Genomic DNA, 7429 nt, shown 5'->3' with positions numbered 1-7429 from the left:
CAGAAAGAATCCTGGATCAAGACAAATGAAAGATGTTGGAAGTGTGGATGTGAACACTGAGCAGCTCAGTGTACTCTCAAGCCTAAGTGTGTGAAGAAGCATTGTGAGATTCTCCACGAGGTCAACACTAGCCCGACTGCTATGAAGAACGCTAGCATAAACACTATGAAGACCTCCATCACAAAGGTGCCAGTAGAGAGCATTTGCCTGGTGAGCTCTACTGCAGAGACCTTCTATGTTGCTCAACCTTCCAGCAGCAGCAAGGTGTTGCTGAAGATGAGTTAAGTCATCCTGCAGAGTGGCAACAAGTCACTTGACACGTACGCCCTGTTGGAAGACGGGTCTGAGCACACTATACTTCTACACAGAGCAGCGAGTCGTCGTTGGTAATCCTGAGGACTTGGCACTTTGTACGTGTGTCAAGATATCAGATTCATCCATGGAGCTTCTGTGTCATTCTCTGTTACTCCACAGGTCCTTTGACATCCACAGAGCCTTAACAGCTAACGAGTTGGGCCTTGCACCGCATAGCTACCCTGTTGAATCCCTTCAGAAAAAGTATCAGCACATCAAAGGCTGGATCAGACATTCAACTGCTGGATCAGATGCAGCCGCTACTGCGCATCGGGTCAGACTATCCCCATCTGATCACCCCGACAGAGCCAGTGCATTTGGGTCCCCCTGGCGGACCTGCCGCCATCAAGTCTCAGCACGGATGGACCCTTCAAGACCATTCCTGCAGCAAAGTCTTGCTCCACAACAGTGCCTTCAAGCATTTCGCTACACCCGCAATAACATCTGCTAAATATGTGTGACCAACTCAATTTGATTTGATTTTGATTTGATTCATACATCCCTTGTCTCTCCATCTGCAGAGCTCTTCAGCCATGTAGAGAAGCTCTGGCGGTTGGATACGCTACCATACAGGATTGAGTAGCTCATCACACAGTCCAGACAAGATGTAGAAGCCAATGATATACTGGAGGAGAAGACAGCTAGGGTTGAAGTGGGCAGGATTCAAAGGTACGTCACTCCCCTCTTGTGGAAGAAGAACCTTCCTCCCTTGGAAGCTCCAAAGGAGGTAGTACTGGCTCATCTGTGAGAGATAGATAAGCGTTTTCCAAGGATCCAGAGAAAGCAGCAGTGTACAACGCAGATGTTAACAAGGTTGCGGAGTCTGGCCACATCAGGAAATTACCCCTAGTAGCAGCCTGAAGATTACCAAGGCTGGTACATTCTCCATCCTATGGTCCATCACAATGGGAATAACAGAGTTGTCTTCAACTGTTTTTAGTGGAAATTCTAATCAATAATGAGGAGAGACAAGGTCAATCACCACAGGATATTACTTTATTCAAACCTTATTAATAAGGGAGCATAGAGTAATTGCTTCTACAGTAATGAGGCTGGTCGACTTAACAATCCCAAGGAAGTGCAACTGCCAACACCAGAGTCTGAAGGGATACATTCTAATTACAAGAGTTCAACAGTTGAATCATATAAGCATGTTATGCAGATAAGACATCTTTATTATCTATGTTACCGAGCTAATTCTGATTCTTCCTCCACATTCCCCTCTCAAGGGACTCCGTCCATTCCAGAGACATCAGAACAGTTACATTGTATCTTACTAACATTTGTTGCAGAATATATGAATTCAAAAAAAAAATAGAGAATCAAATCCCTTCGATGTCGTGTACCTTATTTCCATGTAAGCTTTCTCCATTGGGAAACTGAGTTTACAACCTTTATTCCTCAAGACATACTTGCACATGTTTAATCATACAGAATAATACATTGTTGAGGAAAATACAGAAATTAGAAATGCTCCCTGTTACAGGAGAACCAGTGTCTAAACACAGTCCTCATCACAACAGATAGGACAGTCATCCCTCTGACAGCGGGCACAGTGATACGGATCAACATGGTGGAAATGCCCATCAGTTCCCCTGGCCCACCCCTTCCCACACCAATGACAGAGACCCCCCCTGGGCACTTTGTACACACAGTGTGGAACATGAGCTCCACATCTGGGTTCCCATGGTCAGGATTGGGGTCCCCACCGTCAGAGATGTAGTCAGGAATAGAGAATAGGTCAGGGAAATCATTCATATACTGTGAACCCTCTCTATCTGCACTGGCCAATGAGGATACTTCACTAGGTTCACCTGATTGTTGTCCATCAATCTCAGATTCTTCATTTACACCTTCTTCATTTGCAAGCAAGGGCATAGTAAGAACAACATCAACCACCTTACTACACAATTTCTTCACACCAGTGATAATCAGCAACCGAGCAATCAGCAAATTAAACCATAGATGAGCCAGTGGAAGATGGTTGCTCCCCAAGCACCAAACAATGACTGAACCCACCCAAATGGATTCCAGTCGTTGTCAGGCTGGTGTTCCCTTTTGAGAACACCACTAAACTCGTTCAAATGTTCCACTACAATAGTCACATTTTCATCTCCCTGGGTTTAAATGAACAGCAGTGATCTTCTATAATTTGACACCCCCCCACCCCCCCCTTCACGTGCTAGCAACATGTCAAGTGCCACCCTATTTTGTGTGGCCATGAGTAGAGTGCCTTGCAACTCTGGTCTTATAATTGAAAACCCTGAAGTGGTTAAATTTACCAGGGATTCCAAATTATATCCTAGCCGATCCAACTCATGGGCATTCTCCGATGCCCCATACCAGGGGATTAACCCGCGCCATTAACTTTTCCAATTTCGAGGATCGTCGCGAGTCACTGGGGACATCATTTGATTGCAAGATACCCCTCTTAACTCGTCTTAACCTGCTTGGAATGGAGGAGTTCGTTTTATGCATTACCACAAGGGAGATGTTTAGTTTACCAAAAATACAGCACCCTGTCCAATTTGTTGGTAGGTAGAAATAGGCTTTATCACCACAAATCCAATAATGATCAGTAAACATTGCAGAACCAAATTGATGAGGAAAGCGATTGTCAGTTTTCCCGTCAACAATGGTGTGCCCCACCTTCAGTCTAACGGGTCTCCAGCTGCGTGTTCCATTCTTCCAGCTACATCCTATTGGGAAGTAACAATAATTGACACATGTTGACATTCCCAGATAGGATTCATTATATTGTGGTATGGAATTATTGCTTGGGTTGTAACAATGACAGGTTCGGAACGGGGTTCACCGGGGTTGGATTAGAATAGGTTCTAGTACACGGGATCTAGGTTCTAAGATGATTCTGCCGCACCAATGTGAACAATAAAATCTGTCATGCCCTGATCTGTTTCACCTGTCTTTGTGATTGTCTCCACCCACCTCCAGGTGTCTCCTGTTTTCCCCATTAGTCCCCGGTGTATTTATCCCTGTGTTTCCTGTCTCTCTGTGCCAGTTTGTCTTGTTTTGCCAAGTCAACCAGCGTTTCTCCTAGCTCTTATTTTTCCCCAGTCTCTGTTTTTTCCTAGCCCTCCTGGTTTTGACCTTTGCCTGCCCTGACGCCTGCCTGACCACTCTGCCTGTCCTGGCCTTGAGCCTGCCTATCCCCTGGTACTGTTTGGACTCTGACCTGGTTTATGAACTCTCTCTCGCCTGTCCCCGACCTGCCTTTTTCCTACCCCTTGTGGTACAATAAATATCTGAACTCAACCATCTGCCTCCTGTGTCTGCATTTGGGTCTCGTACTTATAAAATCCCCCTCGTAAATTCTTTGTTAATGACAAAGTACCATTAATGCATTTATCCCTCTGTGTTTTATCTAGTCAGGGTTGACCCCATGTGATCTCATTTGACAAGAGCACTTCAGAGCACTTCAGAGATCGCTGAGTGTGGAAACAAACTACATACATAACGGGAAGTATTTTTCTACCATCAGTTCAGTCTTTACTGTATAGATAAGCAGTGACCACCAAGTGTTTCCCTCGTGATTCCTACTGTGATGCTCATCCAGTGGATGCATGGACCTTGTGCTTCTTCCAGTACTGGAGCGGCCATTGTTTGCTGGACTCCTGTCCTGAGCCTGCCGTTGGCTCGAGCTGGAGTGGCTGTTATTTAAGTCCCACCTTTGGACTGAGTGGTCATCAGTCAAGTCCGTACCATTTTGTACTTCTTCCAGGACCGGTTGTCCTTGAGTCACTGTTCATATGGCAACTGTAAGGTACCTTCCTGATTTGGCTGGCGTGGATCCAAGTAGACCTCTCAGCTACACAGCTGTGCGGCACTCCATCGTCCTCGGTAGGCAACAAAGTAGCAGGATTTAACACTGCACCTCTTCAGGGTCACATGAGACATTGTCAGAAGAACATTCTGATAATGGAGCAGTTGAGCTGGTGTTAGATGGGCCGTCTTTGCCTGTGAAATAAGAGCATGTACAGCATGAGGCACGTGTACAGTGAGTTCACACATGGCAACAATGTCTGCACAAGCCAGCACAGCTTCAGTAGCAGCAGCCACAGCTCTCAAACAAAAAAACAGGCCTCTTGACACACTGTCCAGCTGTTTGGAAAAATACCCAACAGGGCGCTGCTTTACTCCATGATCTGCTTTACGCCATTTTTCTCACAAACAAAGAGGTTGAAAGGTTTAGAATGGTCAAGGAGCCCCAAACAGGGAGAGGTAGTCATGAGTTGTTTTAGTCTGGTCAGAGCAGTCAGTCCCTCTGGTGTCCACTTAATTGTGTCATTCATAGCCATTTTGTGGCCATAAATAAGGTCAGAAAGAGGCTGCACCACCTCAGCATAGTTAGGTAACCACGTCCTACAATACCCTATCATATCAGTTAATGACATCATGTGTTGTTCATAACCAGCTGTGCGACAGAGAGAATAGCCTGTATCCTCTCTGTACCCAGCTGCCTGCCATTGGGATTGATGTCATGACCTAGATACTTGACTGTCTGTGAAACCAACTGTAACTTCTTCTTTGAAACTTTGTGGCCATTCTCAGCGAGAAATATCAACAGAGCACGAGTATCAGTTTCACAAGCTTCCATTGAGCTGGAGCACAACAACAAATCATCCACATACTGAATCAGAGTGCTGCGCTCAGGGGCTATAAAACCCTCCAGATTTTGCACTAAAGCCGATGAAAAAATTGGGGGGATAGCACATAGGTGCCACCGTCCACGTAAATCTCTTACTAAGAAACATGAAGGCGAACCAGAACTGAGATTCTGGTGCCACAGGAATACTGAAAAAACGCATTAGCCAAATCAATCATAGAGAACCCCTCTGCTGTGGGTGGTACCGCCCCCAACAGAGTAGCAACATTGGGAACCACAGGGGCACGGGCAAAAACCGCATCATTCACAAGCCTTAAATCCTGGACAAATCTCCAATCACCTGAAGGCTTTTTAACAGGCAAGATAGGGGTGTTACAGGATGATTCTGGACAGGGAATTAAAGTGCCATTAGCTAACAGGGATGCATGAACAGGAGTAATACCTGCTGTTGCCTCCCTACTGAGTGGATACTGTGCTCTAGATGGGCGCCTGGTATCTTTAGGAATGACTACCATTGGCCCTGCTCCCTTCATTCTCCCAAAATCATACTTGTCCCTTGCCCATAGGCATTCAGGGACCCCTCTCAGGAGGGGTGAGTCTTCACTCAACAACATATTGGTAGAAAAATAAACCTGATCAACACCATGCACACCCCTCTCATTTGGCGTTTCCCAACTGAGTGGGTAACAACTTGTCAGTGTGCTGTGTGAATAAGTTGACCCATCAGGGCGCATCTCCCAGTCAATAGCATCAATATCCGCCCATTCTACTCTATCTGATTTTGCCAGGGACACATGGTGCGCTATCCTCAAACATGTAGAGCTCTTTCTGTGCAGGGGTTAGATTAACTCCTAAAGCACAGAAATCACTGCTACAGTATAAACCCTCACACTGCACTGACTCATCCTGTAATGTAGCACACAGCTATTGCTTCTCATAATGGAGATCTCTTGTCAATGGTGAAAAATGGGAGGTGCAATGTAAGCCTGCTTCAGACATGAAACGGCCCTCGTGGCCCCAATGGGTTTTAGTCATTGAGAAAACACAAACAATATTGGGCAACTCATTATCAACGTCCCATGCGTAATATCTGTCACAAGACTCAGACATTAACTTCAATTGCTCCCCCTCTTCCTCCTCCTCATGAATAACGGTTAAACCGGTTTGGCCACATGTTATGTTGATGCCCAGTTTACACAGGATGTCCCTGCCCATCAGTTTGACAGGACAGTGGCCAGAGTAGAGAAATTGATGTTGACACTTCTCCTCACAAAAGAAGACCGGCAGAGGCATAGTTACATGCTCTCTGAATGGGAGGCCTGAAGCCCCTACAGTTTTGACTGTTTCACTAGACATGGGAGGTTTTGTCATAGCCTTGCAGTTAATGACAGACATGGCAGCCCCAGTATCAACAAGAAATATTATTGACTCACCATTGACGCAAGCCTCCACGGTTGGCTCTACTCTGGTAAGGGTGTGACTCTTTAAACAAATGCTCGGGTTGCTCTGACGATTCTACGTCATCTGTCCCTGTCTCTTCATCATGTCAATATTCTTCCTCCTGTTCTTGTCCTGGATTGTACAGGCCCTCCTTGGGGCTCCTCTGCCTCTTGGTCCACCCCTGCCTCTTCCCCTCGGCTGCTGGGCTTGATTTCATTGTGCATCGAAATGGCCTGCCTTGCCACAGGGGAAGCAACTTCCAAGTTTGGGTTTTCCTCCACTTCCACCACCTCCAACTCCAGCAGGCACCTGCCACTGGTAGAATGTTAACTGGGCAGCTTGCAATTTCTGAGGCTTCACTTTTTTTTTTTCTTCCTTCTGAGCACGTTGCTGTCACTCAGCATGTTTGAAAAGTTGTACCACAGTGGCCAGGAGTTCAGTTTCCCAACTGATACAGGTGGTTCTCACCGCTTTCTCCAGGTCTGGTGTCAGGCCCCTTACCAGGGCGTCCTTCAACAGATCTCCATATGTCAGTTCATTAGGTCTGATGCCGCTGTGCAGCCTGAAACAGGTTTCCAGTCTCCTTCGATACGCTTCCAAGCTCTCATCCCCTCCCCACTTATCAGCCATAACCTTTAGGGCCCGTGTTGGGGGATCTGGAATGCCGTGTCCTTTGCTCCCGTGTGGTCCCATGGTTCCTGATCCTTCACTCATACACACTCACAGAAAACACAAACACGGACAAACAGGGGATGAGACAGACAAGAGGAAAAACCGGTTGGCTCTGTTTTTAGATTTCAAACCCTGTCTATATGAACAGGGTAAACCATACCATTATCAAAATTATTGCCTAATTAGTGGTCTCAAAACGGGGTGTTGTCTCCACACTGGGATATTGCCTACTGCGATTACTGTGGTATAGATTCTCTTATGTCTATCCAAATGTTCAAAACTACCTACAGAGTACCTGCTTCTTCTATTTAATTGTGTAACACGATCCTCAAAAATCCA

General features: G+C 46.1%; 1 long non-coding RNA gene across 1 annotated transcript; it reads right to left on the bottom strand.

Moving 5' to 3' along the window:
• Positions 1-3586: 3586 nt before the first annotated feature.
• On the bottom strand, positions 3587-7188 carry LOC115164582 (uncharacterized). The gene is made up of 2 exons (XR_003869949.1): positions 6412-7188; positions 3587-4329 (listed from the first exon to the last, which is right to left on the bottom strand). It is a non-coding gene; the product is annotated as an uncharacterized LOC115164582 (long non-coding RNA).
• Between the last annotated feature and the right edge of the window lie 241 nt (positions 7189-7429).

This window comes from Salmo trutta, chromosome 27 (assembly GCF_901001165.1).
Source record: "Salmo trutta chromosome 27, fSalTru1.1, whole genome shotgun sequence".
In the NCBI taxonomy this organism is placed as follows: Eukaryota; Metazoa; Chordata; class Actinopteri; order Salmoniformes; family Salmonidae; genus Salmo; species Salmo trutta.
The sequence above is the reverse complement of the archived record's forward strand: the minus strand, read 5'-3'. Positions and strand labels throughout refer to the sequence as shown.